Source organism: Mesoplodon mirus (assembly GCF_964341445.2).
Source record: "Mesoplodon mirus genome assembly, chromosome: 1".
NCBI classification, from domain to species: domain Eukaryota; kingdom Metazoa; phylum Chordata; class Mammalia; order Artiodactyla; family Ziphiidae; genus Mesoplodon; species Mesoplodon mirus.
The window spans coordinates 32,110,694-32,134,680 of record NC_138976.1 but is presented as its reverse complement, the minus strand read 5'-3'; the positions used below and the strand labels follow the sequence as shown (position 1 = coordinate 32,134,680).

The following is a 23,987-nucleotide window of genomic DNA, read 5'->3' as shown; positions in this document are numbered from 1 at the left end:
TAGCCTCTATGTGTTTGTATTTTTTACAGATCTTTTCCTGTAATTGATATCTAGTCTCATAGCATTGTGGTCGGAAAAGATACTTGATACAATTTCAATTTCAATTTTCTTAAGTTTACCAAGGCTTGATTTTTGACCCAAGATATGATCTATCCTGGAGAATGTTCCATGAACACTTGAGAAAAATGTGTATTCTGTTGTTTTTGGATGGAATGTCCTATAAATATCAGTTAAGTCCATCTTGTTTCATGTATCATTTAAAGCTTGTGTTTCCTTATTTATTTTCATTTTGGATGATCTGTCCATTGGTGAAAGTGGGGTGTTAAAGTCCCCTACTATGAATGTGTTACTGTCGATCTCCCCTTTGATGGCTGTTAGTATTTGCCTTATGTATTGAGGTGCTCCTATGTTGGGTGCATAAATATTTACAATTGTTATATCTTCTTCTTGGATTGATCCTGTGATCATTATGTAGTGTCCTTCTTTGTCTCTTGTAATAGTCTTTATTTTAAAGTCTATTTTGTCTCTTATGAGAATTGCTACTCCAGGTTTCTTTTGTTTTTTGTTTTTTGCGGTATGCGGGCCTCTCACTGTTGTGGCCTCCCCCGTTGCGGAGCACAGGCTCCGGATGCGCAGGCCCAGCGGCCATGGCTCACGGGCCCAGCCGCTCCGCGGCATATGGGATCCTCCCAGACCGGGGCACGAACCCGTATCCCCTGCATCGGCAGGCGGACTCTCAACCACTGCGCCACCAGGGAGGCCCTCCAGGTTTCTTTTGATTTTCATTTGCATGGAATATCTTTTTCTATCCCCTTACTTTCAGTCTGTATGTGTCTATAGGTCTGAAGTGGGTTTCTTGTAGACAGCATATATACGGTTCTTGTTTTTGTATCCATTCAGCCAGTCTATGTCTTTTGGTGGGAGCATTTAATCCATTTACATTTAAGGTAATTATCGATATGTTTGTTCCTATTCCCATTTTCTTAATTGTTTTGGGTTTGTTATTGTAGGTCTTTTCCTTCTCTTGTGTTTCTCGCCTAGAGAAGTTCCTTTAGCATTTGTTGTAAAGCTGCTTTGGTGGTGCTGAACTCTATCAGGTTTTTCTTGTCTGTAAAGGTTTTAATTTCTCCATCAAATCTGAATGAGATCCTTGCTGGATAGAGTAATCTTGGTTGTAGGTTTTTCCCCTTCATCACTTTAAATATGTCCTGCCACTCCCTTCTGGCTTGCAGAGTTTCTGCTGAAAGATCAGCTGTTAACCTTATGGGGATTCCCTTGTGTGTTATTTGTTATTTTTCCCTTGTCGCTTTTAATATGTTTTCTTTGTATTTAATTTTTGACAGTTTGATTAATATGTGTCTTGGCATGTTTCTCCTTGGATTTATCCTGTATGGGACTCTCTGTGCTTCCTGGACTTGATTAACTATTTCCTTTCCCATATTAGGGACGTTTTGAACTATAATCTCATCAAATATTTTCTCAGTCCCTTTTTCTCTTCTTCTTCTGGAACCCCTATAATTCGAATGTTGGTGTGTTTAATGTTGTCCCAGAGGTCTCTGAGACTGTCCGCAGCTCTTTTCATTTTTTTTTCTTTATTCTGCTCTGCAGTAGTTATTTCCACTATTTTATCTTCCAGGTCACTTATCCGTTCTTCTGCCTCAGTTATTCTGCTATTGATCCCTTCTAGAATATTTTAAATTTCATTTATTGTGTGGTTCATCATTGTTTTTTTCATCTTTAGTTCTTCTAGGTCCTTGTTAAATGTTTCTTGCATTTTCTGTATTCTATTTCCAAGATTTTGGATCATCTTTACTATCATTATTCTGAATTCTTTTCCAGGTAGACTGCCTATTTCCTCTTCATTTGTTAGGTCTGGTGGGTTTTTATCTTGCTCCTTCATCTGCTGTTTTTCTGTCTTCTCATTTTGCTTATCTTACTGTGTTTTGTGTCTCCTTTTGCAGGCTGCAGGTTTGTAGTTCCCATTGTTTTTGGTGTCTGTCCCCAGTGGCTAAAGTTGGTTCAATGGGGTGTGTACGCTTCCTGATGGAGGGGACTAGTGCCTGTGTTCTGGTGGATGAGGCTGGATCTTGTCTTTCTGGTGGGCAGGTCCATGTCTGGTTGTGTGTTTTGTGGTGTCTGTGGAGTTATTATGATTTTAGGCAGCCTCTCTGCTAATGGGTGGGGTTGTGTTCCTGTCTTGCTAGTTGTTTGGCATAGGGTGTCCAGTACTGTAGCTTGCTGGTCGTTGAGTGAAGCTGGGTGCTGGTGTTTAGATGGAGATCTCTGGGAGATTTCCGCTGTTTGATAGTATGTGGAGCTGGGAGGTCCCTGGTGGACCAGTGTCCTGAAGTTGGCTCTCCCACTTCAGAGGCACAGCACTGACTCCTGGCTGCAGCACCCAGAGCCTTTCATCCACACGGCTCAGAATAAAAGGGAGAAAAATTAGAATAAATGAAAGAATGAAAGAAAGAAAGGAAAGAAGATAAAATAAAATAAAGATAAAATAAAAGAAAGTTATTAAAATAAAAAATAATTATTAAGAATTTTTTTAAAAAGAAAAAAAAAGCAAAAAAAAAAAAAAAAAAGGATGGATAGAACCCTAGGACAAATGGTGAAAGCAAAGCTATACTGACAAAATCTCACACAGAAGCATACACATACACACTCACAAAAAGAGGAAAAGGGGAAAAATAATAAATCTTGCTCTCAAAGTCCACCTCCTCAATTTGGGATGATTTGTTGTCTATTCAGGCATTCCATAGATGCAGGGTACATCAAGTTGATTGTGGAGCCTTAATCTGCTGCTTCTGAGGCTGCTGGGAGAGATTTCCCTTTCTCTTCTTTGTTCGCACAGCTCCTGGGGTTCAGCTTTGGATTTGGCCCTGCCTCTGCATAGGTCGCCGGAGGGCGTCTGTTCTTTGCTCAGACAGGGCGGGGTTAAAGGAGCAGCTGCTTCGGGGACTCTGGCTCACTCAGGCAGGGGGGAGGGGGGGTGCGGAGGCGGGGCGAGCCTGCGGCGGCAGAGGCCAGCGGGACGTTCCACCACCCTGAGGCACGCTGTGCGTTCTCCCGGGGAAGTTGTCCCTGGATCCTGGGACACCGGCAGTGGCGGGCTGCACAGGCTCCCCGGAAGGGAGGTGTGGATAGTGACCTGTGCTCGCACACAGGTTTCTTGGTGGCGGCAGCAGCAGCCTTAGCGTCTCATGCCCGTCTCTGGGGTCCGCACTGTTAGCCGCGGCTCGCGCCCGTCTCTGGAGCTCCTTTAAGCAGCGCTCTTAATTCCCCTCTCCTCGCGCACCAGGAAACAAAGAGGGAAGAAAAAGTCTCTTGCCTCTTCGGCAGGTCCAGACTTTTCCCCGGACCCCCTCCTGGCTAGCCGTGGAGCACTAGCCCCCTTCAGGCTGTGTTCACGCCGCCAACCCCAGTCCTCTCCCTGGGATCCGACCGAAGTCTGAGCCTCAGCTCCCAGTCCCCGCCCACCCCAGCGGGTGAGCAGACAAGCCTCTTGGGCTGGTGAGTGCCGGTCGCACTGATCCTCTGTGCGGGAATCTCTCTGCTTTGCCCTCCGCACCCGTTGCTGTGATCTCCTCCACGGCCCCGAAGCTCCCCGCCTCTGCCACCTGCAGTCTCCACGTGCGAAGGGGCTTCCTAGTGTGTGGAAACCTTTCCTCCTTCACGGCTCCTGCTCCCTCCCACTGGTGCAGGTCCCGTCCTTATTCTTTTGTCTCTGTTTATTCTTTTTTCTTTTGCCCTACCCAGGTACATGGGGACTTTCTTGCCTTTTGGGAGGTCTGAGGTCTTCTGCCTGTAGGTCTTCAGTAGGTGTTCTGTAGGAGTTGTTCCACGTGTAGATGTACTTCTGGTGTATCTGTGGGGAGGAAGGTGATCTCCACCAGTAATTTCTTAATATAAAAAATCCAGTGTCAAATATTTCTAATTATCTCATAAATTTGTTTTTAAAGTTTTCTTTTTTTTGGAATCAAGATCCAAACAATATCCACACATTACATTTTTATGGATTTCTCAGATACTTTTTAAACTGTAGCTTCTCCTCCCTCTTTTGCTTTCCTTACAATTTATTTGTGAAGAAATCGAGTTATTAGTGATGTTCTGTAGTATTTCTCACATTCTGGATTTTGTTGATTGCCAACTCTATGGTAATATTTAACATGTTCTTCTACCACTGTATTTCCCATAAACTGATAGTTATATCCAGAAGCTTGATATGACTTATGTCAATGCTTTGGCAAAAAAAAAAAAAAAAAAAATACTTCCTAGAATGTATTTCATAATTCTAACAGGAGGCATATGGTGTCCGATTTTCTCTTTGTGTGATGTTAGTAGCCATTGATTATAGTTACCTAGATCCACTATTTTATTTGAGGTTTGCAAAATGGTAATCTTCTAATTCTTTCTCTGTTATTTGTTATCTGGGATACTTTTATAAGAATAAACCTCAGGTATTTGGTTATCCTGAGGTTGTATAGGAAAAGCAGGTAGGACACTTGATTCTTTCTCTAATTACCAGCTTTCAGAAAAAAATTGAGAATTCATTCTTTAGCATACTTCAAGTTTGTCACTGACTTTTTCCCCTTTTTTTAAAATTGAAGTATAGTTGGTTTAAAATATTATATTAGTTTTAGGTGTACAACATACCAGTTCAATGTTTTTATAGATTATACTCCATTTAAAGTTATTACAAAATAATGGCTATATTTCCCTGTGCTGTACAATATATCCTTGTTGTTTATCTATTTTATACACAGTAGTTTGTACCTCTTAATCCCATACTCCCCCTTTCTTCTCTGTACTGGCAACCACTAGTTTGTTCCTGCATTTGTGAGTCTGTTTCTATTTTGTTATATACATTTGTTTTTATTTTTTAGATTCCATGTATAAGTGATAACAGAGTATTTGTCTTTCTCTGTCTGACTTATTTCACTAAGCGTAATACTCTCTAGGTCCATCCATGTTGTTGCAAATGGCAGTGCTTCATTCTTTTTTATGGCTGAGTAATATTCCACTGTGTGCGTGTGCGTGTGCGTGTATAAATATATGTATCTCACATCTTCTTTACCCATTTATCTGTTGATGGACACTTAGATTGCTTCCATATCTTGGCTATTATAAATAATGCTGCTATGAACATTGGGATGCATGTAACTTTTCGAATTAGTGTTTTCATTTTCTTCTGATATATACCGAGGAGTGGAATTGCTGAATCATATGGTAGTTCTATTTTTAGTCTTTTGAGGAAACTTCATACTGTTTTCCATAGTGATTCCACCAGTTTACATACCCACCAACATAATATGAGGGTTACCTTTTCTCTACATTCTCATCAACATTTGTTAATTGTGGTCTTTTTGATGATTGCCACTCTTGACAGGTGTGAGGTGATATCTCATTTTTTTTATTTGCCTTTCTCTGATGATTAGTAGTGTTGAGCATCTTTTCATGTGCCTGTTGGTCATTGTATGTCTTCTTTGGAAAACTGTCTATTCAGGTCTTCTGCCCATGTTTTAATTGGGTTTTTTTTTTTGGATAGTGAGTTGTAAGAGCTATTTACATATTTTGGCTATTAACCTCTTATCAGTCATATCATTTGCAGATATTTTCTTTCATTCTGTAGATTGTCTTTTTTGCTTTGTCCATCATTTCCTTTGCTTTTAAGTTTAATTAGGTCCCATTTGTTTTTTTGTTTTAAAATGGCACATGTTATCATTGATTTTTCACATTTTTGATGTGCTTTAACCCATAAATTTCATTATGCCTTTAGATGCATAAAATGCTTCATCTTGGTCCAGTGGGAGTCTCTTTATATTGCCTCCTGAATCCTTTTGGCATGGCCCCATAGTTTCTGATAGCTTCTTTACTTTCTGGTGTAATAAAGTGTTTTAAGCTCATCTTGTACATTTTCTGTCATAGATAGAATCTGTCATTTCTCCAATCTGTCTCCTCTAGTAGGAAAAGATATTCAGATAACAATTTTGTATGCTGGTGGTGTTTCTTGGTACCAAGTTTGTTATATTATTTTTAAGTCTTTTAAGTGTACAATGCTATATGTTATAAATATGTACTGATATTTCCATTTCCAGTGATAATATAGAGGTTTTATTTAAATTCTTTGATTTTATATGTATATTTCTTTTTCTACTATACTAAAAATCTTAGGTCCTAATGACAGTGATTATGTTAAAGTGATATTACTTTACTGTATTATATCATATTAATTATGTATACAAAATACATTGTATAACAGTTTCAGAATAACAATATCAATATTATTACTCATAATTTTATTACACCAAACAGTTTCAGAATTTCTTTTTACAGTTTTGGGCAGTTTTGTCCTTGGGGTACATCCCTCTAAAGATGTACAGATAAACTACTCTGTTTTAAATCACTTGAAAAATGTTCCTCTCTATTGGGCTGTGCCCACAAATTTATATCAAATTTAAAGTTTTTTTTCTTTTGTTTTGGGGGAATTTAAATGTTTCTTTCATTATTTTATTTTGCTTTATAATTGTAGGGACAAGGTTTATTCAGAGAAGTCTAGCTTCTGACCCTAACCCTTTTACTTTGTTCATTCTCCTTCTATCCTTCACTTTCAAATTTTCTCTTTATATGATTGATATGAGGATGAATTAATTTAATGCATAGAAAGTGAATAGTCTATATTTTAAATATTCAGTAAATGGCAGCTATCATTATGGGGAAGGCATATGACTCATTATTGTCTTTGAAGTTTCCAAACTTAAATATGCTCTACCATACTCTTGAGTGGTAATTTTGGTCTTGATTGAACCCTGGTTTGTATACATAAGTAATCTAAAACTGCTTCTTCAGAAACATTAAGCTTCTGCTTCAGTGCAGAAGTGTTACGGCTTTCCTGTGGTGACATATAAAGTGGGCAGGAAAATTGCAAAACTGAAGAAAGTCCAAGATTTGATGTTAGAAAATGCTGCATTGGAATCTCAGATTTGTAATTTACTGGCTGTTTTATAGTATAAATTTCTTAGCCTCTCTGAGCCTTAATTTCCCACATATGTAATAGTGATGATTATATCCACTGTTATTATTGCAAGAAGTAAATGAGCAGACCTATAGAAAGTGACCTACACAGTACCTAGAATATACTGGTGTTCAAGAAAAGTTTTTCTTTTTTCTCTTCTTTAACTTAATCTATATGAAAACCATCCCAGCTGTGACTGAGAGCAGATAGGTCTTGCTCTGATCAGCATTTACCAAATTTCTGTTCTGTCTGCTTCTTCCAGAGAACTCATTCCTATACCAACGTCCACCCATTTTCGTCCTTGTGTGCACCTCCAGATTCACCCTGCACCATTCTCCACCCTGCTCTTTGCCTCTGAACACTGACCTATATGGAATGTATCAAAGGGCTCCCATGTCCTCTAGCTTTCTGTTGAGGTTGTTCAATGGGAGCCCCAGCAGGAGATTGGTGAATTGATCAAAGAATTTGTTCCTCTAGCTCCCTTCCTGTAGGGGTGCTATTCCTTGACTGGTTCCTCTCTGGAAGTCCTGCACTGCTCCATGTTGATTTCCCTAAATTCTGCCCACTTCTTTGTAAAGAGTCCTTTTATTCAACTCCAATTACCCAGTTTGAGTGGTGCCATCTCTTTCCTGCAGGGATCCTGATTGATACAATTTCCAATCAAGAAAATAATAATGAGATTGTTAGTCTGGGGAGCACATCTTACCTCAATTCCTTCAGTTATTCTGAAGTCCTAAACTCACATAAATTTGAATTATTGAAAAGCAGAATACCTAGACTTCAGTAAATTATCCAAAACAGCAAGTCACTCAATGAATTTTGCTTTAACCTCTATGCCCTCAGCTTTTAACCAAGGGTCAATACAGGAAATGGTCATATGCTATCTCCATTCCTGCATCTTAAATAAATGTACTGTTGAAAACAGCATCCATTATTGTGGCCAATGTCTCTGACATGGTGATGTGAAAAGAGCACAAGATTTGGAGTTAAAAGATATAGGCTGGAATTCCCACTCTGTAATTTACTGGTTACCAAACCATATTTCTCTGAGCTTCAATCTATTCTTCTGTAAAATGAGACAAAAATACCTATAAACTTGTATTAGTGGGGAAAAAAGAAGAGAGCTTTTAAAACTAAAGAGTACCATAAATATTGATGCATAGTATGAATAGATTAAATTTCTTTAAAAATTTAGCACAGGCAAAGGTTTTCTTTACTAAAGAACTATTTTGCTTTATCCTGTTAAAAAGGAGTATATGACTCATGATCTTTTTGCATTAGCTTATAGAAATGCACAATTAACTGTAATATTTTATTATAAGTATTTTACTAGTATTTTATATTTTATAAGTATATTTTACTAGTATTTTATATTTTATAAAATATACCTGTATTTACTTCTCTCTCCATGATTTTTATTTATTCTTATTTTGAGAATATTATGGTATATGTATGTTATATTTTAAGATTTGGGGGAAGAAGATAGGATCTAAACAAACAAGCCAATACAATTTTCAAAAAAGAATTTGTCCATCACTGTATTGCCTCTGGGGTGAAGACTCTCATTCATCTTTCTTGCAACATTCCTCTTTAATTCTGTACCCAAGCAGTGTTCATGGTGATGGTTTCAGCCTCCTGTGTTCATGATTCATTATTTGAAAATCAGCAAGATTGACATCTGCCTACCTATAAAAAGATGTAATATAAATATTATATATAATACATATTACATATAGCAATCCATATCCTATAGTTTATTGGCACAAGAAGAATAGGAGAAAGGGATGGAAGAAAAGAAGGAAGAAACGAGGTAAGAAGGGGAGGAGAAGGTAGCTGTGAAGGAAGAAATTACCTTCTTCCTAGGAGTTATAATATCCATTTCAAATGTTTTTCAATTTTCATTCCCAAGTAAGGGTCTAAAATTATTACCATCAGTACAGTATATTCACCTCGGCCCATCAATGTTCTTCTATTGGTTCCTGTCCACCATATGAGTCTGTTCATGAATATTCTGTTCTAATTCTACAGAGAGAGGGGCTCAGTTCAGATCCCTCCCAGACAATCACCACTATTTCCAGGAGACCACAACCTTTCTCCAAGCCAAATCAAATCCAGGACTTGTGAGACACCATTGCCTAATTTTCAAATCAACAGAACAGAAGCTAGAAAATAAGCTTTATCTCTTAGAATAAAGTGAAATTCTTGAACTATAGAACTACTACCTTATTTCAGGCAAAAGAAAGATTTTGGGTGAAGAATAGGTATAAATGTGTCTGTCATCAGAAAGAAAAATAGAACTGTCTGAGACAGCTGTAAGTCCAAGTGGGGTGGGTAGATTTTTAAACACACTCCCCAGGCCAAACAAAGAACTTATTTGTGTATGGTGAAGTATGATTTACCAAGGAAGGGGGCTCACTGTCCTATCTGAAACATCCTTTTGAAAGACACCTGCAGCACTATTATGCAACGTAAAGCACCAGGTCATTAAGGGCTCCGTCAATCAAGTTACTGATTCTTCCAGATACGGCTGGTGAATAAAGAAGGCACGTCTCCGTTTCAGACTGAAAGTCACACTCCACCTGCTCCAAGCCCTGGGGTTTTGAAAAAAAGAGAAGTTCACCTAATCTACTTCCATACTAAAAGAAACATTTGGTTCTCAAAGCCAGACTTTAGGAGTTCTTTCATCCAAGCAGAAGCTGATTCTTCAGGTATGTCCAAAAACACTTCTGGATTCCTTTATCTCTTCATTGTAGGATGACTATTGGTAGAAAAATATGGTACCTACTACCATATTTAATTTTTATTTTGGGGTACGGTTGATTTACAATGCTGTATTAGTTTCAGGTGTACAGCAAAGCAATTCGGTTATACACATATATATCCATTCTTTTTCAGGTTCTTTTCCCATATAGGTTATTACAGAATATTGAGTAGAGTTCCCCGTGCTATACAGTAGGTCCTTGTTGATGATCTATTTCATACATAGTAGTGTGTATATGTTAATCCCAAACTCCTAATTTATCCCTCCCCCACACGTTTCCCCTTGGTAACCATACATTTGTTTTCAAAGTCTGTGAGTCTGTTTGTTTTGTAAGTTCATTTGTATCATTTTTTTTAGATTCCACATATAAGTGATAATATGATACTTGTCTTTCTCTGTCTGACTTCACGTAGCATGATAATCTCTAGGCCCATCCATGTTGCTGCAAATGGCATCATTTCATTCTTTTTTATGGCTGAAAAATATTCCATTGTAAATATGTACCACATCTTCTTTATCCATTCCTCTGTCGATGGACATTTAGGTTGCTTCCATGTCTTGGCTATTGTAAATAGTGCTGCAATGAACATGAGTGCTGCATGTATCTTTTAGAATTATGGTTTTCTCCAGATATATGCCCAGGAGTGGGACTGCAGGATCATATGGTAGCTCTATTTTTAGTTTTTTAAGGAACCGCCACACTGTTCTCCATAGTGGCTGCACCAATTTACGTTCCCACCAACAGTGTAGGAGGGTTCCCTTTTCTCCACCCTTTCTCCGGGGTTTATTGTTTGTTGACTTTTTGATGATGGCCATTCTAACTGGTGTGAGGTGATGCCTCATTGTAGTTTTGATTTGCATTTCTCTAATAATTAGTGATGTTCAGTATCTTTTCATGTGCTTTTTGGCCATCTGTATGTCTTCCTTGGAGAAATGTCTGTTTAGGTCTTCTGCCCATTTTTTGATTGGGTTGTTTGTTTGTTTTGATATAGAGCTGCATGAGCTGTCTGTATATTTTGGAGATTAATCTCTTGTTGGTTGCTTCATTTGCAAATATTTTCTCCCATTCTGAGGGTTTTTTCATTTTATTTATGGTTTCCTTTGCTGTGCAGAAGCTTTTAAGTTTAATTAGATCCCATTTGTTTATTTTTGTTTTTATTTTTATTACTCTAGGAAGTGGGTCCAAAAAGATCTTGCTGCTATTTATGTCACAGAGTGTTCTGCCTATGTCGTCCTCTAAGAGTTTTATAGTATTTGGCCTTACATTTAGGTCTTTAATCCATTTTGAGTTTATTTTTGTGTATGGTGTTTGTTAGAGAATGTTCTAATTTCATTCTTTTACATGTAGCAATCCAGTTTGCCCAGCATCACTTATTGAAGAAACTATCTTTTCTCCATTGTGTAGTCTTGCCTCCTTTGTCGTAGATTAAATTGATCAGAGGTGCATGGGTTATTTGTGGGCTTTCTATCTTGCTCCATTGATCTATATTTCTGTTTTTGTGCCAGTTACTGTACGTTACTGTAGCTTTGAAATAGGGAGTCTATTCCTCCAGCTCCATTTTTCTTTCTCAGGATTGCTTTGGCCCAGTACCATATTTAAAAATAAATAATAGAACACCTACATTTCTGAAACTATAGCTAAATAATCAAACCCTAAAAATTAGATTGCTTGCTCATCCATTTATTTCCCCCACTTATTATAAAAATTTTCAGTCAGGCAGCAAACTGAAAGAACCATAATATCAACATCTGTATACAAATCACCTAAATTCTATCATTAACCTTTACTAGACTTGCATTCATTACATACCTAGCTATCCATCCCTCTCTACTACATATATCATCCTATCTATTTTTAAGGTATTTTAAAGCAAATTGCAGACCCTTATTATTCCCCTCTAAATACTTCACCATGCACATCATTAATAGAGTTCAATAGTTGTTTGATAGTTATTTTCTTTGGATGTAAAATTTACATACAATGAAATACACAAACCTTTACTTTTGTTGAGTTTTGACAATGCATACATCTGTTGTAACCCAAGCTCCTATCAAGATATAGAATATTACCATAACCCCAGATAGTTATCATTTTCCCCCTTTCCAGTCAATCACTATCCCTGCTACTCTGGAGATAAACTTTGTTCTGATATTTTTTTCTGACAAAAATTAGATTTGCTTGTTCTAGAATATCATATAAACAGAATCATGCAGTATGTATCCTTTGTATAAGACTCTTTCACTTAGCATAGTGTTGTGGATTAGCCAAGTCAATGCATGCACAAGCAGTAAGTCTTTCCACTTTATTGTTGAGTAGTATGCTATTGTGCGAGTATCAATTTGCTTATCCATTCTCCTATGGATTGACACCTGGGCTCTCCAGACTGTGTTGTTATGTTTATTTAAATTTATTTTGGGTAAATAACTAGGACTGGGATTGCTGGGTCTTAGCTGTAAATCATTTTTTTGGTCATTGCTTTATGGATGACAATATTCATTGTTTTTCAAAGTCTACTTTAGAAAATTTGCAACTGTAAAAGTGCATTTACTCCCTTTGATTCCTAAGCCTATAGTTTTCATAAACATTACATCTACACACATTACACAACGTGTAAAACAATACGTTTTGCTTTAAATATTCATATATATTTTAAAGAGATTAAGAGGAAAGAGAAAGAACTTTTATATTTACCCCCATAGTTATCATTCTCAATAATTTTCACTTCTTTTCGGGGAGCCAAGTATCATCTTGCATCATTTTCTATCAGCTGAAGAACTTCCTTCTGCACTCCTTGTAGTGCAAGTCTGAAGCTGATGAACTCAATTTCATTTTCTCTAAACATGTATTTACTTTTTTACTTTGAAGATTATTTTTTCTGGATACAGAATTCTATTTTTTCCAGATTTATTGAAGTATGATTGACAATTATATATGTTTAAAGTGTATGTTTGCTATTCATATACACTGTGAAATTATTACCACAATCAAGCTAATTAACATATCTATCATTGCACATAGTTCCCATGTTTGTATATCTCTGTGGTGAGGATACTTGAGATCTACCTCTTTATAAATTTCAAGTTTACAACACATTATTATTAACGTTAGTCATCGCATTACGCATTAGATCTCTAGACCTTATTCATCTAATAACTGAAAATTTGTACCCTTTGATAAGTATCTCTCCTTTTCCCCCACCCCTAAATCTTTGGTAACCATCATTCTTCTGTTACTATGAGTTCAGCTTTTTTTTTCTTTTCCTTAGATTCCATATGTAAGTGAGATAGTACAACAAGTATCTTTCTGTGTCTGGCTTACTTTACTCAGCATAATGTCCTCCAGTATTATACAGAATATTTTCACTGTGCCCTAAAAATCATCTGAGCTCTGCTTATCCATCTCTCCCACCAAACCCTGGCAACCACTGATCTTTTTACTCTCCCCATAGTTTTACCTTTTCCAAAATATCATATAGTTGGAATCATACAGTATGTAGCCTTTTCAGATGGGCCTCTTTTGCTTAGTAATATGCATTTAGGTTCCTCCATGTCTTTCCATAGCTGGAAAGCTCATTCATTTCTGTTTAGCAAAGAATACTATTCCATTGCCTAGATAGGTTATTTATTGCTTCACCTACTGAAGGACATTTCGATTACTTCCAAGTTTTGGCCATTTGAATAAAGCTGCTGTAAACATCCATGTTCATGTTTTTTGTGGTCATAAGTTTTCAGTTCATCTGGGTTAATATTAAGGATCATGACTGCTGAATCATAAGGTTAAGAGTATGTTTAGGTTTGTAAGAAATTGCCAAACTTTCTCCTAAGTTTCCATACTATTTTGCATTCCTATCAACAATGAGTGAGAGTTCTTGTTCTCCACATCATTGCCAGCATCTGGTGTTGTCAGTGTTCTAGATTTTGGCTATTTTAATAGATGTGTAGTACTATCTCACTGTTGTTTTAATTTGCATTTCCCTGATGACGTATAATGTGGAGCATCTTTCCATATGTTTATTTGCCATCTGTATATCTTCTTTGGTGAATAAATATATATTTTTATGTCTAGTATTACATTAGAATTTCCTGTCGGTTCTTCATAATAGTATCTCTCTTTCTCCACTGACATTTCCAATCTTTTCATTTGTTACAAGCATACTTTTCTTTACCTCATTTATTTTAGTCATAAAATCCTACTTACAAGTCTCTGCAGCTGTTTTTGTTCACTCTCCAACAAAACAGAAATTTCATCGATTTAGTTTTGAAAGCAAATGCCTAAAGGCTTGTAGTATAAAAAGCAATGAATATATCCCTAAAATTATTTCTAGATATTTAATAGCTACTATATATGTGACTAATAAGGAAAAAAATTTAATGACTGGCTCCATATCCCACAGTTAGATCCTTCTGCTACAGCTGCTTCCAAATATCTGAGAAAATTGTCCAAGATGGCAGAGTAAAAAGGCCCTGAGCTCACCTCCTCTCACGAGCACATCAAAATCACAACGATCTGCAGAAGAGCCATCAGTGAAAAGGACTACAGCCTACCAGAAAAGATCTTCTACAACTAAAGACATAAAGCAGGAACCACAATGAAATGGGTAGGAGGGGCAGACTTGTGCTATCATCAAATCCTATAACCCTGGGTTGGTGACCACAGACCGGAGAATAATTATATTGCAGAGGTTCTCCCATAAGAGTGAGAGTTCTGAGCCCCAAATCAAGCTCCTCAGCCCAGGGGTCCTGGACTGGGAAGATGAGTCCCCAGAGCATGTGGTTTGAAGACAAGTGGGGCTTACTTTTTTTTTTTTTTTTTTTTTTTTCTTTTTTTTGCTGTATGCGGGCCTCTCACTGTTGTGGCCTCTCCCGTTGCGGAGCACAGGCTCCGGATGCGCAGGCCCAGCGGCCACGGCTCACGGGCCCAGCCGCTCCGCGGCATATGGGATCCTCCCAGACCGGGGCACGAACCCGTATCCCCTGCATCGGCAGGCGGACTCTCAACCACTGCGCCACCAGGGAGGCCCGGGGCTTACTTTTTGAGAGCCCTGTAGGACTGGGAGAAATAGAAACTTCACTAGGGTGAAGTGCACACAAAATCTCAAATGCACTGGGACCCAGGGCAAAAGGAGTAATTTGATAGGAACCTGGGCCAGACCTAACTGCTGATCTGTGGGGGAGATGGGACAGGCACAGCAGCTGTGGCTCACCCTGGGGACATAGACTCTGGTGGCAGTCATATTTGGGAGTGTTCTACCTTGTGGACACTGTTATTGGCATTGTGAGATCCTCCTTCTAGCTCATTAGCACCAAGAGCTGTTCCCACCCAAAAGCCGGTAGGCACTAGTACTGGGGAAGCCTCAGGCCAAACAACTAACTGGGTGGGGACAGAGCCCCATGCGTCAACAGACAGGCTGCCTCTAGACACAGCCTTGCCCACCAGAGGACCAAGACTGAGCTCTACCCACCAGTGGGCAGGCACCAGCCCTGCTCTCCAGGAAGCCTGCACTAGCTTCTAGATCAGCCTCACCCACTACAAGGCAGACACCAGACACAAGAAAACTACACTCCCTCAGAATGTAGACCCAGCCCACCCACAGTAGGCCAAACCCTACCCTGGGACCAGCTGGGCCCTGCCTACTAGCAGGCCAAGACAAGCTTTCGGACACCCTGGACTCCATACCCAACTGTGTCAGGAATCAGCCCCCCACCCCGCCCAACCTCAACCAGTGATCTGACACCAGCTCTGGGATCCGTGGGCCCTGCAGCCAGACTCTAGGACCTGGCTCTGCCTGTCAGTAGTCCAGAACTAGCCACAGGGCCTGCCTTCACCCGCCAGGGGGTGGGCAAGAGCCCTGGGGTCTTCTGGACCCTGAGTCTGCCCACCAGTGAGCCACCATAGCCCTGGGGTCCCCTAGAGTTCTGCAGCCAGCCACCTCATGACTAGACCCCAGCCAGCAGCATCTTCACAAGGCAGTGCCTTGCAACCAACTGGGCCAGGGGCCAACCAAGCCTACCAGACTGCTTACATAGTCAGCCCAGAGCAGTCAGAACTATCAGGAAGAGAAATTAAGGAGACAATCCCATTTACCATTGCATCAAAAAGAATAAAATACCTAGGAATAAACCTACCTAAGGAGGCAAAAGATGTGTACTCGGAAAACCATAAGACACTGATGAAAGAAACTGAAGACAACACAAACAGATGGAAAGATAGATTGTGTTCTTGGATTGGAAGCGTTAGTACTGTTAAAATCACCATTCTACCTAAGGCAATCTAGAGATTCAATGCAATCTCTGTCAATATACCAACGGCATTTTTCACAGAACTAGAACAAATAATTTTAAAATTTGTATGGAAACACAAAAGACCCTGAATAGCCAAAAGAATCTTGTGAAAGAAGAACAGAGCTGGAGAAATCATGCACCCATTTTAAGACTATACTATAATGCTACTATTACTATAATGCTAGTAATCAAGACAGTATGGTACTGGCACAAAAACAGAAATACAGATCAATGGAACAGGATAGAAAGCCCAGAGATAAACCCACACACTTATGCTCAACCTATGACAAAGGAGGCAAGAATATGCAATGGAGAAAAGACAGTCTGTCTCTTCAATAAGTGCTGCTGGGCAAAGTGGACAGCTATATGTAAAAGAATGAAATTAAACCATTCTCTAACAAACACCACAAAAAAATAAACTCAAAATGGATTAAAGACCTAACTGTAAGACCAGATCCTATAAAACTCCTAGAGGAAAACACAGGCAGAACACCCTTTTGCATAAATCACAGCAATATTTTTTTTGATCCATCTCCTAACGTAAAGGAAATAAAAGCGAAAATAAGCAAATGGGACCTAATTATATTTGAAAGCTTTTGCACAACAAAGGAAACCACTGAAAAAATAAAAAGACAACCAACTGAATGGGAGAAAATATTTGCAAACGATGTGACCAATAAGGGATTAATATCCAACATATGTAAACAGTTCATACATCAAAAAAACAAACAACTTGATTAAAAAATGGAAAGAAGAACTGAATATAAATTTTTCCAAAGAGAACATGCAGATAGCCAACAGGCATATGAAAAGATACTGAACATCACTAATTATCAGGGAAATGCAAATCAAAACCACGAGACAGCACTTCACACCTGTCAGAATGGGTATCATCAAAAAGAACACAAATAACAAACGTTGGCGAGAATGTGGAGAAAAGGGAACCCTCATACAGTGTTGGTGGGAATGTAAATTGGTGCAGCCACTCTGGAAAACAGTATGGATGTTTCTCAAAAAACGAAAAATAGAACTACCATATGACCCAGCAATTCCACTCCTGGGTATATATTGAAAAAAACAAAAACACTAATTTGAAAAAATACATGCATCCCAGTGTTCATAGCAGCATTATTTACAATTGCCAAGGTATGAAAGCAACCTAAGTGTCCAACAACAGATGAATGTATACGGAAGATGTAAAATACACACACACACACAATGGAATACTACTCAGCCACAAAAAATAATGAAAATTTTGCCATTTGCAGCAACATGGATGGACTTGGAGGGCATTATGCTAAGTGCAATAAGTCAGACAGAGAAAGACTGTATGATATCACTTATATGTGGAATTTAAAAAATACAACAAACTAGTGAATATAATGAAAAAGAAGCAGACTCACAGATATAGAGAACAAACTAGTGGTTACCAGTGGGGAGAGGGAAGGGAGGAGGGGCAATATAGGGGTAGAGGGGTAAGAGGTACAAACTATTAGGTATAAAAGAAACTACAAGGATATATTGTACAATGTGTAATATAGAGACAATATTTTATAATAACTATAAATGGAGTATAACCTTTAAAAATTGTGAATCACTATATTGTATACCTGTGACATATAATATTGTACAGCAACTATACTTCAATGAAGTCTGTAAACAAATTAAAAAGCCAAATATCTGAAAACTTGCTTCTAATGGGATACCAATAAATATATTTTTCTGTGTTCACTAGTTTTGTGTGTCAACTTGGCTAGGATATAATACTCAGTTATTCAGTTAAACACTAATCTAGGTGATGCTGTAAAGATATTTTGTAGATATGGCTAACATCTACAATTAGGTGACTTTAACTGATGTAAATTATCTTCAGTAATTTGGGTGGGACTCATTAATTGGCCGAAAGCATTAAGAGTAAAACTGAAGTTTCACTAAAGAAAAAGAAATCCCACCTGTGGACTGCAGGTTCATCTCCTGCTCAAGATTTTCTAGCCAGCCAGCCTACCCTAGAAATATATTAACATTAAATAGACATATGTATAAAGAACATATGGAAGGGAGCCCTTATCTTTGGCTGTAGGTGTTGAGGAAAGTGTCCAGGAAAGGTTACATTGAGATTTAAAGGGATTTGAAGGTTGTAGAGATGCTCTTCGGCAAAAGATGGTAGAAGGGCAATTTGCAACTAAGTACATACATATGCAAGACAGAAGGAAGAGTGTGGAAAAGACCTCTTTGTTCAGGGAAAAGTCACTACACTGTGGCTGAAACATAGAGCAAGATGAAAAGTGGCAAGAAATGGGACTGAAGTGATAGATTAAAACTTGGTAATAAACTACCCTGAAGGTCCTGCTGAGGATTTAGGATTTTGTTCCCATGGTTATTAGGAAACCCTAGAAGACTTTGGAATAGGGTGATGATACGACCAGATCTGTGTTAATGAGTAATGGTTTGGCAGTGACAGAACAAAAGGTAGGGATACCTGTCACGCTGTTTTTATTCTCACTTTCCCTCTAGATTCAGTTTCAAGCCCTTTTGACCAGTTTGGTCTCTCACCAAAGCCCAATTTCTCCATGTTTAGAAATGCAGGGCAATAGGTTGAGCCCAGAGCAACCAGCAAGACTGGATGAATGCTGTTCAGGTTAAGCTTAAATAGTAAGCAGAGGTGGTTTGAGCCAGGTAGGTCTCAGTGGTAGGTCTGGGCATGGAAATTCCAGCATTTGGACAGGTCACGGCATCAGAGATAATGATGTTTGAGAGCAAGTCATACAAAAGTAACTTCTGATCCTACAGCAAAGGCTGTTCACTCTTTGCCCTTTGCCCTCAGTTATGCTCCCAGATCTGCATGGTAAGGACAAGGTTCTGGGGAATATGTCTGCAGTCAGAATTTCTAAATTGCACTTTGCCTTTTATTAAGAAAGGTATAGAGTTATCAGGCCTTCTGGGTGGTTCTTACATTATTCATACTTACACCGAGCATCCTAGATGACTCCAAGGCTGTGGAAATTATACCTGAGAAAATATATACAGAGCAGATCACGTACCCTTTTGTGTGTTGTCAACAATTATTGCACAGCCCAAATGAGAATGAAGTGGTAAAACAAGAACACTTTGGACGTGGGACAGCATGGGAAGAAATTAAATGGAATTACACAGTAAGTGTCCAGATTTCAGTTATTGCCAATGAGGGAAATGAAGAAGGTGTCAATTTTCATTCTGAGTTCCAATGAGGAATTATACTTCCTACTGAAAGCATCAAAACCCCTCAAAGAGAGACACAAGGTAAACCTGCTAAAGAATGAAGAGCAGACATTTGAATACATACATCGTAGGTAACATGCATACATAGAAATCAATTGATAAAGTCTATACCCAAAGTGAGCACTGAACAAGGGCTTAAGCAAAGATTGATAAAGAGATGATTGAATTCATGGTTGAATGGCACGGGAGAAGAACATGAAGGGACACATGGAAGAAAAGGAGAAGAAAGTTGACCATACCAGGGGAAGAGAACTCAGTGCCCACAGATAAAGCCTCTGTCTCTGTGTCAGTGGGAGGCTTCATCTGGCCCATAGCCCAGTCTCTGACCTTGAAGGGTTGTTCCTGCCTCAGTCACTAGAGCAGACTGCCAAAATGCCAGCACTGCCAGATCTCAAAGACTACTACCTTATGCCAGTGTTCTCTGTAAATCTTTGTAGCCAGCACATTCTATCAGCTTCCCTTCAGTGGTTACTGTCAAAAATATAAAGCCCCATAGTTATCTCTGCTTACTCATATTTGCATCCCCTTACTGCCCTGATTTTCTCACTCCTGGTTTCAGTCTTACTGCTCCTCTGTCTTGTAAACGTTCCCAGTAAGACCTCTGGAATCCTCCCTTATAAAAAAATTCTCCCATATTCAGCTTATAATCTATTAATCCTTCCACCTTCCCTGCTGAAAATACGGTTTTCCTGTTAGCCCTCTGAAATGAGAGCTGCTCATTCTTCCACATTTCACCTTGTTTGGTGTCAGGAGGTAGGTTTGATGTCTTCTTTGATTCTCAATGCTACTTCCAGATTTTTGTTCACCTATTGTAAAAACTCCTATCCCTACAACCTCTGTCCTCACCCATCACTGTCTTCTTTTGGCTTCATGGGCCCTCCCCTTCATTCATTGTGGACTCTGGACCCACATAAATTTCTATGTCATGAGAGTGTCTTTAATTTCCATGTTGATGAGCCATCCAGCATCTCATACCATTAGCCCTGTGGCCTTCCACTCCACTCCATCTCACTTCAACCTAGTCATTCACTTTTGTGGCCATTCCTCAGACCTTGCCATCATGTGGAATACTCCTCCTTGTGAAATATAAAGAAATATAAAGTTTCAATTTCTCACATAAATCATCTTCCAGGTCCCTCAATATCTTATTCTGATCTCAAATGTCCTTCAATCTATTTGGTACCTTAAGTCATTCATATCTTACCATTCTATCAATTGTGTTCTAATCTCTCATCTTTTTCTACCCGACACAGGTCCCATAATGGACCATCAACTACTTTCTCAGTTCTATTTAGTATTTTTAAATTTAGTATATTTTCATTTTTTTCTCCACTTCTATACTTTAATTGTTTAGTGCTTCTAGAAAAAGCAGGCAACAATGCAGACTGAGAACTCTATAAATTCATGCTCTCCAAATTGACCCAAGAGTGGTTCATCAGTCTCCTTATCAGCTCTTGGTCATCTCCCCTTTCTGTTTCTCACTGATGCTCTTTTAAACCTCCACTCATCTCAAGTGCCCCACCCAACACCCACCTTCTTCATTCTTAGCAATGGTCTTGTGCCTTTCAAGAGTTCTAGAAAACGGAGTCTTCTCAATCCCTCTACCTACCTTATCTACACTCACACCAACTGCTCTCCTGCCATGTAAAAAATTGAGTTGTCCTTCCTCTTGATCACAGCCAACCACTCATCTGAGTCCTGAGTACATCCTCCTCTAGTTCAACTTGCACTTGACTTTTTCAATCATTCCACTTCCCTCCTGAATTACTTTCATTCCTTCTGCCCAGCCAATAAACATTTTCAAGTTTTTCCCATCCAAAAAAAAGTGGGATTACCTCTTCAATCTTACAGATCCTTTTAATGACTGTCCAATTTGGCTCCTCCTCTTCTAAATCCAAACCGCTGAAACACCTCAAAAAAAAAAAAAAAAAAAAAACCCGACTTCTACTTCCTCACTTTCCACTCACTCTTCAAGACACTGCCACGATGCTACTAAAACTAGCAAGAGCTAGTTATCAATATCTTTGAATTGTTAAATACCTTGTATATTTCTCAATAATTCCAGAATATGTGTGTGTGTGTATCTCCTATCCACATCTCTTCACAAAACTCCAAATTAATACTCAGTACTGGAAAAGTCCTTCAGCATGTCCCACAAGCACCTCAATGTCAACAGGTGCAAAAGTGAACTTATCAGTTCTCTGTTTGAGCCACATCCTCCTTCAGCTTTGGCTATCACAGATGCCGGCACTGCCATTCACAGTCACTGAAGACTAAAACCCAGGAGGGACTTTGACTAACCCACAATCAAGATGCCAATTTGCCATCCTCAATATTTCCATGATATGCTCTCTCTTTTCTACCTCAAATAGCTATTCAAGTTTGTTTCCTCTTTGTCTTTCTCCTATAACACCTCAGCAACCCATCTTTGGTTTCTTTGTCTCCAATCTTGCCTGCTACAGTCCATACTGCAGAGTAACCTTGCTGAAAATGCAGATGTGATAATGCCATTTCCGTGATTAAACTCTTCAGTGGTTCCTACAGATATCCTTCATGATCTAGCCCTTGAACAGAATTTTCCCCCATTTCCAGCTTAGTACTTTTCATCCAACAACACCAAATTGCTTATAGCTCCCCCTACACAGTGTTATATTTCTAACTTTGATTCTTTAATTGTACTGAGCTCTCTGCTGAAATGCTCTTCCCCAGCACTTGTCTTTGCTTGACTAACTTACTTTCAAACTTTTAATTCCAAATTCTATATTACTTCCCTCAGAATGAATTTCCAAAATGATTTACCTATTGTGTTTTCATATATCCTATACATACCTCCACTAAAATGGCCATGGTCAAGACAACTCTACTTTGCCAAATCCAGCAATCAATTACTCATTATCATGTTCATTAAACTCTGCAGCCTTTGGAAGAAAATGACCATTTTTCCTTTTTTTGAGATATATTCTTCTCTTGGCTTTTGCAACATCAGGTTTTTGTTTTTCCCCTGACTGATGCTGCTCAGTTTCTTTTGTAAGTCGCTCCTTATGGCCTCCAGTATGCATGTTGGAATGCCTCAGAGCTCAATCTTCAGCCCTCTTCTCTTCTATATCTAAAGCTATTTCTGAGCAATATCATTCACATTTAGATACCAAGTATATTTACTGCCTCTTACATCTATATCTCCTGTGTTGACCTCTCCCCTGAACTTCAGACCTGGATATTTAATTGCCATCTCAAACTTAACAAGTTCCTAAAAGCACTCTTCTTGTTTTTTTGCGGTACGCGGGCCTCTCACTGTTGTGGCCTCTCCCGTTGCGGAGCACAGGTTCCGGACGCACAGGCTCAGCGGCCATGGCTCACGGGCCTAGCCACTCCGCGGCATGTGGGATCTTCCCAGACTGGGGCACGAACCCGTGTCCCCTGCATTGGCAGGAGGACTCTCAACCACTGTGCCACCAGGGAAGGCCCTAAAAGCACTCTTGATTCATAATCTCCTTCTCCAGTCTTGCCTATCTAAGTTAATGGCTCAGCCCCAAACCTAGCGGCTGTCACTGGACATTCCACTTCTCTTACTCTTCTCTCCAAACATATCTTAAATCTGACCACTACGCATTATCTCCACTGCTACATACCAGTCCTGGTCGCCATCTTCTCTTATCTGCAATGGCCGCCTACCTGTCTCTTTGTTTCCATTTTGGCCCCTGCTGTCCATTCTCTGCCTTGCATAAAGTTAAATTAAATCATACATTAGGTTGTATAAAACCCTCCAATGGCTTCTAATTGTACTTAGCATAAAAACCAAACTCCTTAATCATGACCTGTACAGCCCCAGTGGTCTGGCCCCTTCCTCTGTCCTTGACCTCATTTCCCTGCACTAGTTTCCACATTTGCTAAGCTCTAACCACACTAGCCTTCTCTCTGTTCCTTTCCCCTCTCTTTCCATACCTTCCTACCTCAACTGCCTTCGCATTTGTGTTCCTTCTTTCTGGCATAATTTTCCTTCTCATCATTGTATCCCTGTCCTAACTACTCTTTCTAAAATACCTCAACCCTCTACTCCATTCAGCCTCTATTCAACTATCACCATTTTTGTCTATATAACACCATTCTCTGAAATAATCATATTTCTAATCACATTTGTATGTTTCCCTATTTAATATTCATTAAGATCTATGTGAGCAAGGACCTTATCTGTCTTGTCACTGCTGTATCCGCAGGGCCTAATGCCTGGAATATTGTAGGTATAAGTGCTTTCCCCTCTGACCCGTCCCACGATAGATCCTGAGTTTCTTGAAGCCACCCTAGTGACTTTAGCACAATGCCTGGCACACAAGGGTTGCTAAAATGTTAATTAAATGAATGAGTGAATGAATACACAGACATGAGTAAACTTATGCTAGCTACACTGGCTTCATATTTTCACTTATTACTCAGAGAAAGAAAATTGGGAGTTGACACCAGAACTCACTTATGGTATATCACATATAAGTATGCCCAAGTCAACTGTGAATTAGCCATATAGTTCTCATTCCAGGATGAGGATTTAATCACATTGAATCCCTTTGTTGTCTGTTGTAAAACTCTGAATTAGAAAATGTTTGCAGACAGAGAGAGAGACATCTGGTTTGGGAGGTTTACGCCTTGCCTTGGCTACTCTGGGTCCCAGAGGTGGCT

The 23,987-nt window shown here is 39.1% G+C and overlaps 1 long non-coding RNA gene across 1 annotated transcript in view; it reads right to left on the bottom strand.

Moving 5' to 3' along the window:
• Positions 1 to 8,413: 8,413 nt before the first annotated feature.
• The window catches only part of LOC309800854, a 111,471-nt gene continuing 95,897 nt past the window's right edge, over positions 8,414 to 23,987 (bottom strand). Inside the window, exon 4 of the long non-coding RNA XR_014293506.1 lies at positions 8,414 to 8,701. This is a non-coding gene — a long non-coding RNA (uncharacterized lncRNA). The remainder of the gene's footprint in view (positions 8,702 to 23,987) is intronic.